The sequence below is a fragment of the Nicotiana tabacum genome, chromosome 19 (assembly GCF_000715075.1).
Source record: "Nicotiana tabacum cultivar K326 chromosome 19, ASM71507v2, whole genome shotgun sequence".
NCBI classification, from domain to species: domain Eukaryota; kingdom Viridiplantae; phylum Streptophyta; class Magnoliopsida; order Solanales; family Solanaceae; genus Nicotiana; species Nicotiana tabacum.
This window is the reverse complement of record NC_134098.1, coordinates 38364088-38386511: the sequence shown is the minus strand read 5'-3', so window position 1 is coordinate 38386511 and position 22424 is coordinate 38364088. Positions and strand designations below refer to the sequence as shown.

Sequence of the window (22424 nt, the reverse complement as noted above, 5' to 3'; positions counted from 1 at the left end):
AGCCTAAGCACTACCCCGAGCATGAATAATACCCTGTGCACGGATATGGTCTTAAACCCACACATGTGCGCCACTCATAGCACATAGCTACATAAATAACTCAGGCAACTAGTGCCTCAAGCAAGTTTAGGTAGGTGTTTTGGTGCTATTTTCTGAAAATTGTCTGCACCTAAAACTTGGAATTTTAAAGGAAATTTAGGGTTTTTGTCTACAACTTAAGAGAGTGAAAATTGGGGATTTTGGAGTCGATTTAGATTCGGTTTTGGAACCTAATCATATATTTGGACTCGTGAGAAGTCGGGATCTATCCCTTGACTCGGGTTTTGACCATGTAGGCCTGAGTTGACTTTTGGGGATTTGATAAAATATCAAAGCTTTATTGTTTGAGGTTGTTTCCTATGGCTTTGTTTGATGTTATTGAGTTATTTTTGGATAGATTCGAGCCGATTGGAGATGGTTTCTAAAGAAAAGGCAATTTTAGAGGGCTAATTTGGCCCGTTTGGGTAAGTATCTTGCTTAATCTTGTGTGAGGGAATAACCCTTAGGATTGGACATAATTGACTAATTATAATGCATGTAAAGTGAAATATATACAAGGTGACGAGTGTATATGTGGGCACAGGCGCTATGTATGAAAAATGATCGGATTAGACTCTAGGATTCTACTATGCGTTAATTTGATTATGTGCTCTCTATGATACATGTGAAAACCTTTGTATGACTATGTGAGCTTATCCTTTCATGCTAGAGATCATGTTATTGGATTTTTAACTCTCAATTAGCTAAGATGGGCATTTGTGGAATTTTTGCTAAATTGATTTAGCCATGGTCATATCTTTTTATCTTGAGCACACATCTGCACCTTACTCTTTTCATGTCCTTATGCCCTTATTCGATGAATTGTGATATTATGTCGCTTGGTGATATGTTGTTATTTTGAGTTGTCATGATTATGGCACATGTGGACATGTTGAGGCAGATATTGTTATTGTGATGATGTGCGAAAAAAGGGTGGCATTCTTATTGATGATATGTGGAGTATATGGATGGCATTCTTATTGATGAAACGTGGAGTATAAGCGTGGAATTCTTGTTGTTGATATGTGGAGTATAAGGGTGGCACTCATATTGATTAAATGTGGAGTATAAGGGTGGAATTCTTGTTGTTGATATGTGGAGTATAAGGGTGGCACTCATATTCATTAAATGTAGAGTATAAGGGTGGAATTTGTGATTAAGCAAGTGAATTCTTTATGCTTTGTTATGCACTTTACATGATTTCACGGTTCTTCTAACATGCTAGTATATACCGTTATTATTGACTGATAATTCTTCTGTCAAACATGATTTACTTGTGATGAGTTAATGACTCTTGTTTCATTGTGTTGATGGTACTACATATGGTTATATTCTTGTTGCCAGTTATTTGAGATATTGCACAGGTTCTCTGATTAGTAAATATCACATGACTTGAAACTCGTTACTACTTTACTGAGGTTAGTCTTGATACATACTGAGATATGTTATCTCGTACCCATATTAATCTTCTGTACATTTTGTGCAGATCCGGGTGGTGGAAGTAGCGGTCCTCAACAGTGAGTGTTGGACTGTTCGAGAGGATTCAAGATAGTCCTACATGGACAACGCTAACCCTTGGAGTCCCCCTTTTTATTTCCGTATAGTTGTATTACTTTCAAACAATATTGTACTTTTTGAGACTCGTTATGTATTCATTTTAGAGCTCATGACTCCGTATTACCTGGTTTTGGGATGTTTGGCTTATGTGCCTATGTTTTGGCTTTATTGGAGCTTTATTCTGTTGTTTATGATATATTCATACGTATTATATCGTATTTTGATGTTTTTACATCATTTTGTGATTAGCTTACCTAGTCTTAGAGGTTAGGTACCATCACGACTATTGGTGGAATTTTGGGTCATTGCAAGTTGGTATTAGAGCTCTAGGTTCATAGGTTCTACGATTCATGAGCAAGTTTAGTAGAGTATTGCAGATCGGTATCGAGACATCTTTATTTATCTTCGAGAGGCTACAAGTATATTAAGAAACTTCACTTTCTTTCATTCTTTATCATGCAGATTTGTTTATTCCAAAGTTTGAATCTCTACTCTTCTATTGCCTCAGGAATGGTGAGGACATGTTCTGAGGGATCAGCTGAGCATATAACAGTGCCCCCTGTTAGAGCTGCATGAGGCCGGGGCCGAGGTAGAGGCCGAGGTGGGGGCATGCATCGTAGCTAGAGCCCCTACTAAAGCAACAGTGGTGGAGCCACTAGTAGCTCCAGTTGAGGAGTAGGGGCTTGATCGTGTTGAGCAGGTGTGACGCACTCGGGAACCTGAGGGTCCTATTGCTACACCAGGTCTTCGGGAGACTTTGGCTCACTTTATGAATATATTTGAGAGCTTGGCCCAGGCAGGGTTATTCCTGGTTGCACCAGCTACTTCATAGGCTGGGGGAAGAACCCAGACTCTCGCCCACAGCCCATGCACCAGAGTAGAGGGCTCATGTTTACCAGACACCGGGTGTTCTACTAGTGCATCCAGTAGCTGCGGTTCAGCCCTAGGTAGGTCCGATCATGCATGTTGAGGAGCAGAAGAGGCTGGAGAGGTTTTAGAGACTATCTTCCTCAGTTAAGTGAAGAGGTGACTGAGGATGCACAAGGTTTCTTGGATCAGTGACATCGTATTCTAGGTACGATGGGTTTGTGGAATCAAATGGGGTCAACTTTACTACTTTTCAGTTGACGGGGCCGACATACAGATGGTGGCAGGCGAGTAGGCCAACTAGCGTAGCACCACTTACATGGTCCTAGTTCGCAGGGATGAGCTACGCAGTGAGTTTGAGCATTTGTGCCAGGAGAGTCTGACTGTGACCCAGTATGCTATGAGGTTTACATAGTTATCCCACTATGCAGCTCCTTTGGTTTCTACTGAGAGAGAGAGAGAGAGAGTTCAAAGATTTGTTGAGTGACTTACTTACAGCCTTAGATTGGCATGGGAAATGGAGACTCGGACTGCATTTCATAAGGTTGTGGAAATTGCTAGGAGGTTAGAGCATATCTGTAGGTACGAGAAGGAGAATAGGGAGGCTAAGAAGCCTGATGGTTTTGGAGTAATTAGTGGCTCCTACTCTAGGAACAATGTTCGACATGGTAGAGGTCATTTCAGCAGACCACTTTAGTCAGCACTTCAGATCTCACGTGGTGCTCCATCTAGCTATGGATTTTAGAGAAATCTTACCAGACAATCATCCTTCAGTGCACCTCATGCACGGGGTTCTTACAACAGTTATTACAGTTATCCAGGATAGAATCAGTTCTAGCATCCACGTCTGCAAGAAGGGTTTTTCTGATTGTGGTGATATGAGGCACATTATGAGAGATTGCCCTGGGCTTCAGACGAGTGTACCTCGGTAGGGTACCCAGGCTATGATTCCTACTCCATATGCTACACCACCTGCACAGCTAGCTAGAGGTGGAGGACAGACAGGCATAGGTCATCCAAAATAGGGAGGCCATGCTCATTTCTATGCTTTCCTTAGTAGGACTAAGGTAGTCATATCAGATGTAATGTTTACAGGTATTATTTTTGTCTGTCATAGAGATGCTTTAATTTTATTCATCCGGGTTCAACTTATATGTATGTGTCGTCCTACTTTGCTTCATATTTATATATGACTCGTGATTCTTTGGATACTCCTGTTTATGTTTATACACCCATTAGGGATTCTATTGTACTGGATTGTGCATATCATTCTTGTGTGGTCACTATTGGGGGCTATGAGATGAGGGTTGATCTTTTGTTACTTAATATGGTGGACTTTGTTGTGATTTTGGGTATGGATTGGTTATCTACGTACCATGCTATTCTTTATTGTCACTCTAAGATCGTGACGTTGGCTATGTCGGGGTTGCCGAGGTTGGAATAGAGGCATTCGCTTGGTCATATTCCTAGTAGGGTGTTTTCTTTTCTGAAGGCTCAATAGATGGTTGAGAAGGGATGCTTCTCGTACTTAGCCTTTGTTAGAGGTGTCAGTGCTGATACTCCTATGGTTGATGCAGTACCCGTAGTGAGAGAGTTTTCAAATGTATTTCCTGCAGACCTACCTGGCGTGCCACCCGATAGGGATCTTAATTTTGGTATTGATTGGCACTGGGCACTCAACCCATATCTATTGCACCATGTCACATGGCTCCAGGAGAGTTGAAGGAATTAAAGAAACAGTTGGAGAAATTATTAGATAAAGGTTTCATGAAGTCAAGTGCTTCACTTTGTGGTGTACCAGTACTATTTGTGAAGAAGAAATATGTATCCATGAGAATGTGCATTGACTACATGAAATTAAACAAGGTTACCATCAAGCATATGTATCCACTGTTGCGCATTAATGATTTAGTTGATCAGCTTTAGGGTGATAGGATGTTCTCTAAGATTGACTTGAGGTTAGTGTACTATTAGTTGAAGATTAGGGCTTCGAACATACCTAAGACAGTCGCATTATGAGATCTTGATGATGTCTTTTGGTTTGACTACTTCCCCAGCAGCTTTCATGCATTTGATGAACAATATGTTCTAGCCTTATTTGGATTCTTTTATCATTATGTTCATTGATGATATCTTGGTAAATTACCGTAGTAAGGAGGAGCACGAGCAGCATTTGAGGATGATGGTCCAGGTTCTGAAGGAGAAGAATTTATATGTCAAGTTCTTTAAGTGTGAGTTCTGGTTGGATTAGTTGGTATTCATGGGCCACATGGTGTCTATTAAGGGGATTAAGGTGTATTTCTATTCTTCGGAAGTATCATGAAGACAAGTCACATGTCTTAGATTTTAGCATACTGCAGTTAGATGAGAATCTAGCTTATGAGGAAGAGCCAGTAGCCATTTTTGATAGCCAGGTTCGTAGTAGATATCCTTACCTTTTTGGCACTCAAGGTATGACTCTAAACTCATTCGATGACGAATGTTTGTTTAAAAGGGGGAGAATACAATGACCTGGTCGATTGTTTTGTATATTTTAGTCATGTTTCCTCATTTAATGCTTCTTGTATGCTTAGATATTGTTTTTTGACTTGTGGGGATTGTTGATTTGGGTTCGGAATGTTTTGGAGTGAATTGGAACACTTAGTTCCTTAGTTGGAAGCTTAAGTTATAAGAGTTGACGAAAGGTTGACTTTTGTGTAAACAACCTTGGATTGGTACTTTGAGGGTTCCAATAGTTTTGTATTGTGATTTTTGACTTAGGCATATGTTCAAATTTGAATTTGGAGGTTCCTAGGGTGTTTTGGCACTATTTGCCGAAAGTTTGCAATTTGAAGGTCCGGAGAGTTTCTAAGTTTTACCGGGGGTTTCTTTTGGTGATATCGGGTTTAGATTAGTTTCGAAGGTTGAAATAGGTTCATTTTGTCATTTGGGACTTGTGTGAGAAGTTTGGTTACAATCCGTATTGGTTAGGCTTGAATCAGATGCTTGGTTTGAAGTTTGAAGGTTCTTGAACTTAAGAGAAGTTCAATTTGTGTTTAGGCCTTTGATTCATTGGTGTGATGTTATCATATGTGTTTGGAGGCTTTGGATGGGTCTGATTAGTGTTTATGGACTTGTTGGTGTGATTGGACGTGGTTCTGAGTGGCTCGGGTGGGTTTCGGACCACATGGAGCATTTTGGAAGTTGTAGATCTTTGCTAGTGTCAGGCCCTTCTTCGTGATCATGAAGGTAATATCGTGATCACGCAGGGAAGTTTGGTGCTGGGTAGGTTTTGTACTTTGCGTTTGCAACAGAGGTGTCACATTCATGTTAGGTTATGGTTGAGTGGTCTTATGGTTGAGTGGTCTTAGCATTCACGACTGGGGTGTCCCATTTGCATAGAGATTAGGTAGCTGAGGGATTAGCTAGAGCTTGGCCTTCACATTCTGATGTCGTGCTATAGTTCTATATATTTTGACATTATTTACCCTACTTTCTTGTTGTTTGGATGCTAATTTGTACGGCAATTGAACTTAATAGAGCTTATTTCACGTGTAGGAATGCTTGGGCATGAATTGGAGAAACGTTGCATGAAATGGTACCTCAGAGCTACAAAATGGAGCAATAAAAGAAGACGTTCAAGGCAATGAAAAGTCATGGCTATAGACATTGCAAGGCATTGTCCACGTCACTGTCATTGGCGCCCGTGACAGTGCCTCGCGTAGAAACATCGGCGCCCGTGACAGTGCCTCGCACAGAAATGTTGGTGCCTCTGACAGTGCCTCGCACCGACGATGCTATCCGAGACAATTTTATTTCCCCACTATTTTTGGACGTGTAAACTTCGGCCCAACCCTATAAATACCTCTTAAAGTTAGTTTTTGAAGGGTTAGACATCATTAAAGACAAGAGGCTACGGAACACATTGGAAGCACGAATCAATCAAGTTTTTCTCTCCGCTTTCCATTAATTTGTAGTTCAATGTTTTTAGATATTACTATGATTACTTACACAGTTATGAGTAGCTAAACCCGTCATCTAGGGTTGATGGAACCAATTTTTAGATGAAGTCTTGATTGTGTTTTGATATAATTGAGCCGTTTTTACTCTTTAATTGTTCAACTATGTGTTTCTTATGGTTAATTGAAGGGCCCTTGATTAATCGTGTCTAGTTATCTTGTGTTACTTGAGAGAGAACACTTGATTAGATTTTTGTTGAACAACGCCACTTTCGAGTAAGTTAAGAGATTAATTACTTGAATTTAAAAGCGGGATTAGAGATAATGAAACTTTGGCGCGATATTTATGAGTTGTACGAATTGTCAGATTGAGTAGTTCGAGAGAATACTTCTAGTAAATTATTTTAATTGATCGAGATATAATTGCGGTAAACAAATACTTATCATCTTTAGAGAGTGTTGCGACAAGATTATAGCTAACATGTCAGGAATTAATCCGACAATTGGGGAAATCGTAAATCCTAGATCATTTTATCCTTGATTCAACCTCATTCTTACTAGTTGCTAGTTTTTATTTTCATTTTTTCTTAGTTAAGTAATTTTTATTAATTCACAAATCAAATCTTGAACTCTGAAAGTTGTCTGAGCTTATCATTAGTGATATTGACAAGTTGTAGCAAATAGGTTAGTTCCCTATGGGATTCGACTCCGGACTCTCAAACCGGATTATTTTTGCAGCGACTCGTTTAGTCCTTTTTATAAGGCATGGTTGGGCGTGATAAAATTTTGGTGCCGTTGTCGGGGACCTAACGGTGTTATTCGTTACAACTTGAAAGAATTGCTAGGATTTTTAGTTTAGATCAATTTTCTGCGGTGCTAAAAATATTTCCATTGAAATTCTCACGAATGAATTCTTCTGTGTCTTAGGTGCATGCCTAGAAGCTCCTTGAGAACTGGTGAACTATTTGAAGGTCTCTCAGATCCCAAAAAAGCATTCAAGACATTGAATCGGGCTAACAAGAAGGGAAAATAGCTAAAACAGAACGAACAAATCGAAATTACAATGGGTGAAGTCAAGAACGTCAACGAGAACAATAGAAATAATCAAGTTGACCCAAACATCGGAGTGGTAGCACCTCTTATGCCAGAAGCTGCTCTATATGATTGGGCGCAACCAACTGTTGACAATTTGGCAACTGCAATTGCAGTCCCTCTAATACAAGAGGAGACTTTTCAAATTACAAACAACATGCTACACTTGCTGCAGAATAAAAGGTTGTTCTTCGGGTCGTACATCAAAGACCCACAACGACATCTAAAGAACTTTTTATCAATTAGTGTCACTCAAAGACAACCAAATGTGATAACCGAAGCAATCAGATTGTTACTATTTCCATTCTCAGTGACCGGGGAGGCTCAAACTTGGCTGAATTCACTCCTAGTAAACTCCATTGCTACTAGGGAAGAACTAGTCAAGTAGTTCTTAAACAAGTTTTATCCACCCAACAAGACTGCAAGGCAAATTAATGAGATATCGCAGTTCAGGAAGAAACCAACTGAAACTTTGCAAGAAACCTGGGAGAGGTTTAAGGGGATGTTGGTGAAGTGTCCACACCATGGCATCCCGGATTAGATCCTAGGATAGAGATTCTATATGGGTTTGGCTGACAGCCTGAAGGCTAATGTAGATGTTTTAGCTGGGGGTGCATTTTTGAGCAAATCATTCACAGAGTGTAAGATACTTCTTGACAAGATGGCTCAAAATTCAGGCTCGATGATGAGGGATGAAACACTCACTCAAATAGTGCATTCTGTTGCTCTTGACCCAAACAATACAAATGCAGAAAATATAGCCACTCTCATGACCCAGATAAGCTTGTTGACAATGAAAATTTATGAGATGGGCATGAAACAAGTACATATTGTTGACACAACAAATGGAGGCGTATGCACTCCCTACATCAATCAGTGGTATGATTGCTCGTGGAGTGGAGAAAATGATAGCCAGGGCTTCAGAGAAGACATGGATTACGTAAATAATTTTGGGGGTCAGAGGAAAGGTGGACAGCAATGGGGGCCTCAGAATCAGCAGTACAGACCAACCTAGCAACAGTACAATACCAATCCTATTGGAGCATGACCACAAGGCCAAGTTATGCTCTATCAAAGGCAGCAGGGTTACAATAAGCACCACCAACAACAGTTGGCTTACCAACAGCCTTATCAACAATAGGTGACCAGACAGGACAACAGTAATATGATAGAAATCAAGGGAATGCTGCAACAAATCATTGTGGCAAATGGAAAGATGCAAGAAAAGTTAGCCGCACATGACTCGGCTATTAAAGGCATTATAACTCAGTTAGACCAGCTGTCCATGGCTTTGAACAATCACCCGCAAGGAACGTTATCTGCAGACACAAACATCAATCCAAAAGAGCAGAACTCAAATCAGTTAATGGCAGTGAGTCTCAGGAATGGAAGGGATTTGGACAGAGAGCAAGAAGTTGCTCAATCTAATAGAGACACAGTGCCACCTACTCCAGTGCCATTCGAGATTGATGAGTCGATGGAGCTCACAGAGGTTGGAATTGAACAATCACAAGTTGACAAAGTAAAGGAGAAGGAAATTGAATAGTTCCCAGAACAGATAATGGAAAAGACTTCTAATCAGGAAAAGACACAAAGCAGTGAGTAGAAGCTACTTCCAGCATCATTCCCTCAAAGGTTGGCAAAGCAAAAGAAAGATTATCAATAAAGGAAATTTATGGAAATTCTCAAACAAATTCAATTGAATATTCTGCTGATGGATGCTTTGAGGGAAATGCCAGGCTATGCTAAAATGATGAAGGATTTGATGTCTCGAAAGTTTGACTTCCAGTACCTGTCTACTGTAACTCTGACTCAAACTTGCAGTGCGGTAGAGACAAGACCTATGGCTCAAAAGTTGTATGATCCCGGTAGTTTCACTGTCCCATGCATAATTGGAAGTTATGCTTTTGCTAAAGCATTGTGTGACTTGGGGGCTAGTATTAACTTGATGCCCTTGGCAATCTACACAATGTTAGGCATTAGCAGAGCTAGACCGACCTCAATGTTGTTGCACCTGGCTAATCGCACAGTGAAAAGGTCAACAGGAATTCTGGATGATGTGCTCGTCCAAGTGGGGAAGTTTGTATTTCATGCTGATTTTGTTATTCTTGAATGATAAGCTGACGAACAAATATCCATAATTTTGGGAAGGCCGTTCTTAGCCACTGGGAGAGCATTGATTGAATGTGAGACTGGAGAGTTAAAAATGAGGTTGAATAATGAAGAAATAATATTCAATGTTCAACAATCTACGAGGAGGCCCAGCGAATTTGCAAATTATTCGCTAGTGGAGGCAGGTGATGTGATACTACAAGAGGAGGATGAGACTCTTAATGTCAGAGACCCATTAGAAGCTTGTTTGATGAATTTGAAAGAAGTGGATGGTGAAGAGTTGATAGAGTGGGTTATGGCTCTTGAAGGTCAAGGGTTCTGGAGTTTGAGCCACAACACTTTGAAGAAAGAGAAACACCACCTGCGAAGCCGTCAATAGAGGAGCCACCACAGTTGGAGTTGAAACCGCTTCCAGCTCACCTCAGTTATGCTTTATTAGGGCCTAACTCTACTTTACCTGTTATTATCTCATCAGGTTTGTTAGCTGTGCAGGTAAAATAACTCCTACAGGTGTTACAGGAATGTAAGACTGCTATTGGTTGGATCATGGCAGACATTAAGGGTATCAACCCGGCCTTTTGCATGCATAATATTCTCTTGGAAGAGGGGCACAAACCTTCTAGGGAACATCAAAGAAGGTTGAACCCGAATATGAAGGAAGTGGTGAAGAATGAAGTGATTAAGTGGTTGGAAGCGGGCATCATCTTCCCGATTTCGGATAGTGTCTAGGTAGCCCAGTCCAATATGTTCCGAAGAAAGGTGGCATGATTGTTGTACAGAATGAGACTAATGAGTTGATCTCTACTCGTACAGTCACGGGCTAGCGAATTTGCATGGATTACAGAAAACTTAACACTGCCACCTGGAAAGACCACTTTCCCCTACTGTTCATTGACCAAATGTTGAATAGATTGACAGGGAGGTCTCACTTCTTCTTTTTGGATGGATATTCAGGGTACAATCAGATTACAATAGACCCTGAGGATAAAAATAAAACGGCATTCACTTGTCTGTATGGCATCATTGCCTTTCGGAGAATGTCGTTTGGCCTATGCAATGCACCGGCCACTTTCTAGAGGTGTATGTTAGCCATTTTCACTGATATGGTTGAAGACATTATAGAAGTCTTTATGGATGATTTCTTAGTGGTGGGGAATTCATTTGATGACTGTCTTCACAATTTGAGAAGAGTGTTGAAAAGGTGTATGGAGACGAATCTGGTGCTGAACTGGGAGAAGTGCCATTTTATGGTACAAGAAGTTATAGTTTTGGGGTACCGAGTGTCAAGTAAGGGTATTGAGGTCGACCATCCTAGGGTTGACGTGATTGAGAAGTTACCACCGCCCACTTCGGTCAAGGTAGTAAGAAGTTTCCTTGGGCATGCCGGTTTCTACAGGCGATTTACAAAGGATTTCTCTAAAATTGCTAATCCCTTATGTAAACTTCTTGAAAAGGATCACCCCTTTGTGTTTTCTGATGATTGCAGGTTAGCATTTGAGGAACTGAAGGAGAGACTGGTGACTGGATCAATCATTGTTGCACCCGACTGGGAGCAGCCATTTGAGCTCATGTGTGATGCGAGAGACTATGATATAGGAGCAATTTTGGGGTAGCGAAAGGAAAAAATGGTGCACCCAATTTACTATGCAAGCAGAACGCTAAGCAGTGCACAACTCAATTATATTGTGACTGAGAAAGAGATATTTGCTGTAGTGTTTGTATTTGACAAATTTAGGTCTTATTTGATTGGTTCAAAAGTGATTGTTTATACCGACCATGCAACACTTAGGTACTTAATAGTAAAGAAGGAGTCAAAGCCACGCTTGATCCGCTGGGTTCTTTTGCTACAAGAATTCGATTTGGAGATCCGTGATAGGAAAGGAATGAAGAACCAAGTGGCAGACCACCTTTCAAGGTTGGAGGGAGCTGAAAAGAAAGTAGAGGTTGAAGATATAATGGAGACATTTCCGGATGAACAATTACTAGCAGTGGAATTGGAGGAGACGCATTGGTATGCTGATATTTCTAACTATTTGGCAAGCGGTATTGTGCCTTATGAACTCTCTTCGATTCAAAAGAGTCTAATGGGGGAAGAATGGCTGACACGTTGAGAAAAAGTTTTTTCGTGATTGTCAGTCCTATTACTAGGATGGAACTTTACTTTTTAAAATCTATGTGGATAACATGATCCGGAGGTGTATCCCCGGGAAAGCTCAATCTTCTGTTTTGCAGGCTTGCCATGCTTCACCATATGATGGGCACTTTGGAGGAATTAGGATAGCGACGAAGATGTCGGAGTCAGGTTTGTATTGGCCGACTCTATTCAAGGATGCCCATGCCTGGGTGAAACGTTGTGATGAGTGCCAAAGAACCTGCAACATATCTTGTCGTCATGAGATGCCGATGACTACAATTCAAGAGGTGGAAATGTTTGACGTGTGGGGATTGATTTTATGGGACCATTTTTCACCTAGGATGGTAACAAGTACATATTGGTAACAATTTACTATGTCTCCAAATGGGTTGAAGTTGTGGCTCTTCCAATAAATGATGCCAAGGGAGTGATCGTATTTCTAAGAAAAAATATTTTCACATAATTTGGCACTCCGAGAGCTATAATCAGTGATGGTGGAACTCATTTCTGCAATAGATCATTCGCAAGGCTGTTAGAAGAGTATGGAGTTCGCCATAAGTTTGCCACACCTTACCACCCACAAACGAGCAAGCAAGTGGAAGTATCCAACAGGGAAATCAAAAGTGTCCTAAGCAAGACAGTGAATGCGACTCGGACTGATTGGGCAAGAAAGTTGGATGACACGTTATGGGCTTACCACACAGCATTTAAAACTCTAATTGGTATGTCTCCGTACAAGTTGGTATTTGGAAAAGCATGCCATCTTCCGGTGGAGGTTGAGCATAAAGCCTTATGGGCACTATGACTGTTGAATTTGGATATGGAAACCGCGAACACAAGTAGAATTACAGAGTTACATGAACTCAAGGAGTTCCGGTTCCAGGAATTTGAGAGTACAAGATTGTACAAGGAAAGGATGAAGATGATGCACGATAAGGACATTCTAGATAATAACTTCAAACCCGGAGATTTGGTGTTGTTATACAACTCGAGGTTGAGATTATTTCCGGGTAAGTTGAAATCTATATGGGCAGGACCATTTAGAGTCGTTCAAGTGTTCCCTAGTGGAGTCGTAGAAACTGAGTCCGAAGATAGGACGAACGAGTTTAAAGTGAATGGGCAAAGGTTGAAACACTACCTTGGAATGATTGAAAAAATAGGGGAGAAAGATGTGATGTACTTGGAAGAGCCCCAATATGTGAGCGAAGTGTAATCTTGAAAGCCTACATCATGTCGCGATGTTAAATCAGGCTCTTCCTGGGAGGCAACCCATGGTCGTGTTGTATTGGTCATGCCATGACGTTAACTAAGGTGCTTATTGGGAAACAACCCAATTCGTAGCATAGATTTCGTTTAGTTTTAGTTTTTGTTGAATATTGAGGGGGACTAACAAGTGAGTTTTGTGTGTATTTGTCATGTTTTTATAGGTAGTGGAGCTACGTGGAAGCAAGATTTGCTCGGGTGTCCTAAACAAGCTAAAAGGTTGCAAAATGGTAAGCTCTGCACGCCGTGTGTTGCCTAGCAAGGCAGTTATAGACCTCGCCTGAGACCCTGCCCCCCGCTAATTGTTTAGTGCCCTTCACACAGTGAGGCAGTGTCCAGCGCGCCTGCCAGTGCGTCGCATGACTTCCCTGTCGCATCTCACTGCGCATCGCGGAGTCCAGCTGTCACTCCTCACGTCGCCTCGTGCCAAGGCCCTGGTAAGTTATAAATTTTTTTATTATTATTTACCCCACCCCAACCCACTTAAAATAACACGACCATTAAAAACCAACCCCCACGCCCCAGCATCTGAAACACAAAGAAAGTAAACCCATCTGCCTAACATCCCACCCCACTGTCTCGTTCCCAAAGAGAGAAAAATCCAAGTTTCTCAAGTGCCGTCCCACCCCACTGCCTCGTCTCTCTCTCAAGCAACATGTACAATTTTCTCTTTCTCACTCCTCTATTCTCTCTTTTTCTATGTAAATTCTAGTGTTGGGTAATATGATCTACAAGGTACAACAATGGTGGAATTATGCTAAAACGATTCTAACCTCAAATACCCCTTAGGATATCTTGTGATTTTTGTAATGAGTGTTTTACACTCGATTCCCAAGCCGATTTGGGATGGTGGAGCAATCCTTCAGCCACAAAGAGACTCACACACGAATAATGCATACAAGGTGTTCGATAAATTGCCTCAGTGGCTATTTTAGTCCCAATTGGAGCCCGAGTCTCCAGGATTGGTTGTTTTGTGTTAGAAGAGCATAATTGATATGAAAACCTAAGTGTGGGGTGACTCTATGGAGTCGGGGGAGATAGATAAAGTGTGTTTGCAATGAGATACGGGCTATGTGTAGTGCCAAAATTTAGATGCTAATACGCTTACTTGATGAAGACGAAGTCAGAGTAGCCTATGGTTTAAAGTAATTAGCATATCCTAGAGCTTTAAGTGTGGGGTCACTCCGACCTTATTTTTGTGATAGTTGTTGTTTCCTGGCATTGACAATTGCATGGTTGATAGGTACGTGCAATATGGTTCATCCAACAACTAGTTCTAAGGCATCGGCTAAGGCTAAGGCACCACCAAAGGCAAAGGCTACCTCGTCAGGCCCACCGCCAAAGAAAAGAAACAGAGTTGAGGCTATGTCTGGTAGTCATAGTGGTAAAGGAAAGAAAGTGGCTTCTGCTTCTACCGGGGAACAACCTCAAGAGAGAGCGACTGTGAGTATGGCATCAAGAGTGTGCCCCTATCTGGGAGGCATGATACAGGAAGTGTCACCCAAACTCATATCTCCCTGATTTTACAGTTGATGAGCACAAATTGAAGTCCCGTTACCCTCAGATTTGGGAAAGAATACATGAACTAGGACTGGTTTTGTATTTAAAAATCTGGGAGGCAAACTTTATCTTAGTGAACGAGTTCTACGCCGGGTGGAACCTTGAGGATATGGAGCAATTGGTGCCTATTCATGGGAGGCTTATTGATATTTTAGCTAGCTCATTATGTAGATATTTGGATGCCCCTGATGTCTCATGTAGTCCGTTGTGTAACTTTATTGACCGGCCTACTTACACAGATATTAGGCACACACTGTGCGGTGTTAATTCAAATGCAGTGTGGACACGGGAAAAGAGATACAACACCCGTACTTCTTTGCCTAAAGTGAAGTTTATGAAAATTGCTAAAGTGTGGTTGTGCTTGCTGAACACGAGACTACTTCCGTGTGATCATGATTTTGTTATTGTCCGAGAGAGAGTATGTCTAGTGTATTTCTTGATGAAAGGATGGCCGGTGAATTTGGGCCAGTTGATACATAGCCAGATGGCACAATCTAGAAAGGGCACGCTTACTAGGATATTCTTTGTGAATCTGCTTATGCAATATTTGCCTGGAGAGCAAGTAGATGAGGAGCCCAGTTTGACATGTTGATTCCAGCCACATCTCGAGCTACCGACATTGCTATTATCCATGGGCCAGATGAGAAAGATGGTACGACATTGACTATAACAGAGCGTCGGGCTTGTGATGAGAGTGTCATGGCTTATTTGTATGGGATGATGGATTTATAGTTGAGGATTGTGGTAGGCCTGCTACTTCAGAGGAGAGGACCAAGTTGACTGAGCGGTTCACTCTCACCATACATGCACAACAATTGGTTGGTTTAGCTGTGGGTTAGGGGGTCCCACCAGAGGAAGATATCAACACTCCAAAGCATTCGGTATAGGGTGACGAGGAGCAGGTTGATCCAGCGGTTGATGCCACTGGTGAGGATCTGGGTGACGACGTTGATGATTGGGATGAGGCTGACCGAGCCTTCTACGATGAAGGCCATCGTCTCGAGGATTGATCAGGGAGGTCTTATGCACTTATTATACTTTAATTATGCATTGGGGACACTGCACGTTTTAAGTGTGGGATGGGTAACTCTTGTTGTGCATAGTAGTAATAGATTAGTAACCATATTAGCTTCTTATATTTTTAATTTCTAGCTTCTTATATATTTAATTCTAACTTCTTATATTCTTTATTGTTAGCTTCTTGTTTTATTATTTTAGGATACTTTAGAATAGTATTGAGTAGTATAATAGTTTTTATATTTATTTTTAATTTTTGAAAAAAAAACAGAAATCAAAAACAAAAAAAAGACTTTTCCCGACGATGGATCTCCTAGACAGTTTGCTTGAGGGATTTAAGTCTAAACAAAAATTAAAAAATAGAAATAATTACAAAAACATGTCTTTTATTTTCCTTAGGTAGTAATAATCCCCCGTGGTTTTTGTTCGTGCCTCGGTCCTTTTCCATGGGATGTAACTTGAACTGGGTAGTAGTTTTAATTTTTTATTTTTTATTTTTACTTTTAGAGTAGTATGTAGGAAATAAAGGAGAAGAACTGATGGGATTTGCACCTTTTGACTTGTTTGATGGTTGCATACTTAGGTTCTGGCATGCGTTTCACCTTCCCTTATCTTTAAATATATGATGATGCCTAGGTAAAAATGAATAGCATGTGGTATAACTCCTATGTCTTGGTTGCTTGACTTGTGTTCACTTTGGGCTTTATGCTTAATATATCTCTTGGCTTTGTGAATACTTATTTGAGTGAGAGTCCGAATGAAACTGTCCTTAGTGAGTCATGTGCCATGTGCGAAGTGAGTTCTTTGTATAGTCCATGTTATTGCATTTGAGTCTAGAACTTGCCCGGAATGTGAATTAAAGCTAAATCCTAGGTGTTGCTCGGTTTGAAAAGTGATGTTAGGCTTTCTTTGATCTTTTTGAGTTTTGTTGCTTATCACAAATAAAATCATCCCTAGTTACCCTTTTGAGCCTGTAAGCCTTTCTTTCGACACCCACATTACAAGCCTATCCTCTTTTATTCTTAATTGGATCATTTTGATCCTTAGACCTCTTAAAGCACTCGAATTGCAAAGAGAGCGCTAGAAAGAAGTAATGAGAAAACTTAGGGTAGCATTTGAGTGGAACCAATAGAAGGAAGAAATGTGCACTTGTGCTTTAAATAAAATCCACTAGCGGCAAGGCAAAAATACAAAAGAAAAAAAAGAAATAAAAAAAGAAAGAAAAAGAGAGAAGAATAATTGAATAAATAAAGGTTTCTCGTTTTTGCTAGTGGATGTGATATGAAGTAGAGTGTAAAGAAGAAGGAAAAATATTCTGGGGTGAGCTATCTTGATGATTGATGGGGATTGAAGAAATTATTGCGCTTAAAGTTGAATACGTGATGTGTTAAAGTGCTTAGGAGAGTTATCCACTATATCGTAAATATATCTCACCCGTCCCTTAGCCCAATTTACAACCATAATAAAGTCCTAGATGATTTCGAAACGAGCAGGCCTACAATAGTAGAGGTTTACATAATGGGCAAGTCTATGGTACCTTTTGCGTGCATGCGAGTTCTTTGAGAGGGTGAGTGATTTTTCTTCATATGTGTGAGTCCTTCAAATATATTCGATCATGTGATTTGGATATGTGGACTGCTTACTCTTTGTTTTATTGTGAGGGCACATGGTTTCACAAAGGATAGGTAACATTATTAGACCTCTCTGTTACATTAAGTATTCAAGCCTCGGGTGCATTGTGACATTGATTTAGTTTTTGAGGCTAGGATTGTTATAATCATGTTATTCCTATGTTGGATGTTTTGAAATTGGGCATGAGTATGGGAAGTGTATTTTGACCGCATAGGCTAGAGCTTAATTGTTACTATCAACCATGGTCATAGGTATAGTGTGCTGTGAATGTGGGGCTTGTTGGGTCCTTGAAGAGGAAGTGTTTGGTTGGTTGACTCGAGGGCAAGCAACATTTAAATATGGGGTTTTGATGTCGTGCTATAATTATATATATTTTGATGTTATTTACTCTACTTGCTTGTTGTTTGGATGCTAATTTGTGCGACAACTGAACTTAATAGAGCTTATTTCATGTGTAGGAATGCTTGGACATGAATTGGAGAAAAGTTACACGAAATGGTACCTCACAGCTACAAAATGGAGCAATAAAAGAAGATGTGAAAGGCAATGAAAATTCGTTTCCTAATTAGTTAGAACTCACGGGACGGTGATCGGAAGCCGTGAGTTCGATTTATTTCACTTTTAGTGGACTGTTTTGTAGTCCACTCATGTTGGCCTATTGTGCTGCTGAGTTATGGAGTTTGGAAGGATAAAAGGGCATGTAGAAATGCCACATGTCGTAGGGTAGTGGGCTGGTCTCTCGTCATTGAAATTTCAAGCTAATTGATAACTTGTTGATTGGGTGTGTTATGGTATATTGGCAGTTTTTGTTGGATTAAAGGTCCCGAATTGTAGTAGGTTATTTTCGAGTTGTGGGTTGTATTGTGTTTTTGTCTCGCCTATAGTAGGCTTGAGAGAGCAGTAAAATCAGGGGAAATGCTGCCCGTTTTAATTTAGAATCGAGTTATCGTTTGAGATACATGATATACTAGCGCCATCTAAGTTGTACATGTATTTCTTTGTTATAGGGTTGGCGCGCTAGTTGTCGTAAGATTTTGTCGAGTTGAATTGAAGACTTGAGGTATGTTAAGGCTATTCCTTCTTTCTTTTGGCATGACCCATATGATACAAACGAAACGAGCAAACGCACAACTTTCATAAATGAATTTATTCATAGAAGTACTAGGGGTGCCTATGTTCTTGATTTGCCTTATTATTATATCTTCTGTTCATGGGTCTCAGAAAAATACGTAGTTGATAAAGTTTATCCGAAGGCATATTGATCTTATGACATTTCGAGAGATCTTATAGACTTACTTCTTATGCATTGCATTCATTTATACATGTACATTGACCCATGACCAGATGGCATTATATACGTGTGTGTGTGTGTATATATATACGCGTATATATGTATATTATATGTATATGGGATACGGGAAAAGGTTATGGCGTTATATATGCACCACCACCTGATCAGCTGTTATACGTTGATGATTTTGCCCACAGTGGCCGAGATGATATGATGGGATGCCCTCAGAAGCCTGATGATGTTATGAAACATGTACCTATGCATGATATGACATTTATACACATATGCCTGACATTATAAATGTCTCATGATTCACAGAGCTATTCAGACTTACAGGTTGAGTCTTTTACTCCATGTTTCTTTCATGTCTATTATATACTGCTTTTCATGCCTTACATACTCGGTACTTTATTTGTACTGACATCCCTTTTATTTGTACTGACATCCCTTTTTGCTTGGGTACGCTGTGTTTCATGCCCGCAGGTCCCGACAGATAGATTGAGAGTCCTCCTAGTAGGCTATCAGCTCAGCAAAAGGTGTTGGTACACTCCACTTGCTCCGGAGTTACTTATTTGTCAGTATGCTTTGGACATGTATTTAATTGTATGGAGGGGCCCTTTCCCGACCTTTATGACGTTTATATACTCTTAGAGGCTTGTAGACAGATGTCATGTATATGAAAGATTGTATGGCCTTGTCGGCCTATGTTTAGTGTACGAGTGATCATTTTGGTCTTATAGGCCCGTATGTCATATGTATAAGTTTGTATTACATGTTGGGTCATCCTATGTCGAGTATTCCCTTTTATTTTATTATGGTTATCTTATGATGCCCCTTCTGGCCCATTTACCCATAATGGTATGATAGGAAATATATGTTACGTTAGTATTCGGTTGAGTAAGGCACTGGGTGCCCGTCGCGGCCCTGCGGTTTGGATCGTGACAAAAGTGGTATCAGAGCAGTTCTGTCCTAGGGAGTCTATAAGCCGTGTCTAGTAGAGTCTTGTTTATGGGTGTGTTGTCCACCACACTTATAAGCAGGAGGCTACAGGGCATTTAGGATTGTCACTCTTTCTTCTTACTCTAGATCGTGTGGTAGAGCTCAGTTGTAAGAATTCAAACTCCTAAATTCTACTTTATTCGTAATACAACGATACCTACATCAACAAAGGCAGTTGATAAGAAATATATGTTACGTTGGTACTCGGTTGGGTAAGGCACCGGGTGCCCGTCGCGGCCCTGCGGTTTGGGTCGTGACATTCTTATTGTCATTTTTTCTTAGTTAAGTAATTTTTATTAATTCATAAATCAAATCTTGAACTCTGAAAGTTGTCTGAGCTTATCATTCGTTATACTGAAAGGTTCTAGCAATTAGGTTAGTTCCCTGTGGGATTTGACTCCGAACTCTTGAACCGGATTATTTTTGCAGCGACCGCTTAGTCCTTCTTATTAGGCATAGTTGGGCGTGATCACATTCGCGTAGGATTGGGTAATTTGTGCATTGCGTACTCGAGGTGGAGGCTATGTGTTTGAACCCTAGACTTCGAGAGATGGAGATTTTCGGTAGCAATTTCATGACTATATTGGAGGTAAGCAATTTTCACTTGGATTTGGCTTGATATCTGAATCCCCATGGATTTCTACACCTAAAACTTGGAATTTAAAGGAAAATTGGGGGTTTGTCTACAACTTAATAGAGTGAAAATTGGGGATTTAGGAGTTAATTTGAACCCGACTTTGGAACCTAATCATATATTTGGACTCGTGGGAATTCGGGTATCTACCCCTTGACTTAGGTTTTGACCGTATGAGCCCGAGTTAACTTTTGTTGAACTTTGGAGATTTGATAAAAGATCGAAGCTTCGTTGTTTGGGGTTGTTTCCTATGACTTTATTTGATGTTAATGAATTACTTAGATAGATTCGAGCTGGTTGGAGGTGGTTTCTAAAGGAAAGGCGATTTTGGAGGGTTGATTTGTCCCGTTTGAGGTAAGTATGTTGCCTAATCTTATGCGAGGGAATAATCCTTAGGATTTGACATTAATTGTATAATTGTAATGCATGTAAAGCGACGTATATGCGAGATGGTGAGCGTATATATGGGTGCTATGTATGAAAAATGACCGGATTAGATTCTAGGATTCTTCTATGCCTTAATTTGATTGTGTGCTCTCTATGATACATGTGAAAACTGTTGTATGACTACGTGAGCTTATCCTCTTATGCTAGAGATCATGTTTTATAATTAGCTACTAATTAGCCAAGATAGGCGTTTGTGGATTTTTTTCTAAATTGATTTAGTCGTGGTCATATCATCTATCTTGAGCATACATCCGCACCTTACTATTTCCATATCCTTGAGGCCCTTATCGATGAATTGTGATATTATGTATCTTGATGATATATTGTTATTTTGTGTTGTCATTATTATGGCACATGCAGACATGTCTGGGTGGATATTATTGATGTGATGATGTGTGGGAATAAGGGTGGCATTCTTATTGATGATATGTGAAGTATAAAGGTGGTATTCTTGTTGATGAAACGACGAGTATAAGGGTGGATTCTTGTTGATGAACGATGGAGTATAAGGGTGGCATTCTTGTTGTTGATATATAGATTATAGGGGTGGCATTCTATTGATGAAATGTGGAGTATAAGGGTGGAATTCCTAAGTAAGCAAGTGAATTCTTTATGCTTTATTATGCACTTTAGATGATTTCACGTTGCTTCTAACAGGCTATTATATGCCTTTGTTATTGACTGATAATTCATTTTTCAAACATGATTTACCTGTGATGAGTTGATAACTCTTATTTCCTTGTGTTGACGGTACTACATCTTGTTATATTCTTGTTAATAGTTATTTGAGATATTGCACAGGTTCTCTGATTAGTGAGTATCACATAACGTAAACCTCGTCACCATTTTATCGAGGTTACTCTTGATACTTATTGAGTACATGTTGTCTCGGACTCAATCTACAGTTCTACACACTTTTGTGCAGATCTAGGTGCTGGAGGTAGCGGTCCTTGAGAGTGAGTCTTGATACTTATTGAGTACATGTTGTCTCGGACTCAATCTACAGTTCTACAAACTTTTGTGCAGATCCAGGTGCTGGAGGTAGCGGTCCTCGAAGGTGAGTCTTGGACTGTTCGAGAGTATTCAAGGTAGTGTTGCATGTACGCCACAGACCCTTGGAGTCCCCTTCTCTTAGTTTCATACTATTGTATTACTTTCATACAATATTGTACTTATTGAGACTCGTTATGTATTCAGTTTAGAGATCATGACTCTATATTACCTAGTTTTGGGAAGTTTGGCTCATGTACCTATGTTTTGTCTTTGTTTCGCTTTTTATGATAAATTTTGACTTGTTATATCTTATTTTGATGTTTTTACATCACTGTATGATTGGATTACCTAGTCTTAGAGCTTAGGTTCCATCACGACCATTGGTGGGATTTTGGGTCGTGACAAGGAGAGATGCGCTGAGGATGCAGTTTGTGCATCTTCACCAGGGTCAAATGTCAGTTACCGATTATGAGATGAGGATTACTGAGTTGTCCCGCCATGCTTCCAGCTTGATTCCCTCTGAGTAGGAGAGAGTGAAGAGATTCATTGCTAGTCTTCACCACGGTATTTGCCTTTCTATGGCTAGAAAGGCAGAGACTGGAACTTCATTTCACCAGGATGTGGAGATAGCATGTTGTATTGAGCGCATCCATAGTGATACTAGAGAGATAATGCAGGGTAGGACAAGAGGTCACGACATTCAGGAGGTTTTGATGGTGCCTCATATGGAAGCCGGGGTCGATTTGGAACAGTCCTTTCTAGCAGACCAGCTTATCATGCACCACTACCCAGTCAAGGAGCTCCTATGCA

At 40.4% G+C, this 22424-nt stretch overlaps 1 non-coding gene across 1 annotated transcript; it reads right to left on the bottom strand.

The window, feature by feature from the left end:
* Positions 1–7956: 7956 nt before the first annotated feature.
* Positions 7957–8063, bottom strand: LOC142173947 (small nucleolar RNA R71). The gene has a single exon (XR_012703311.1). It is a non-coding gene; the product is annotated as a small nucleolar RNA R71 (small nucleolar RNA).
* Between the last annotated feature and the right edge of the window lie 14361 nt (positions 8064–22424).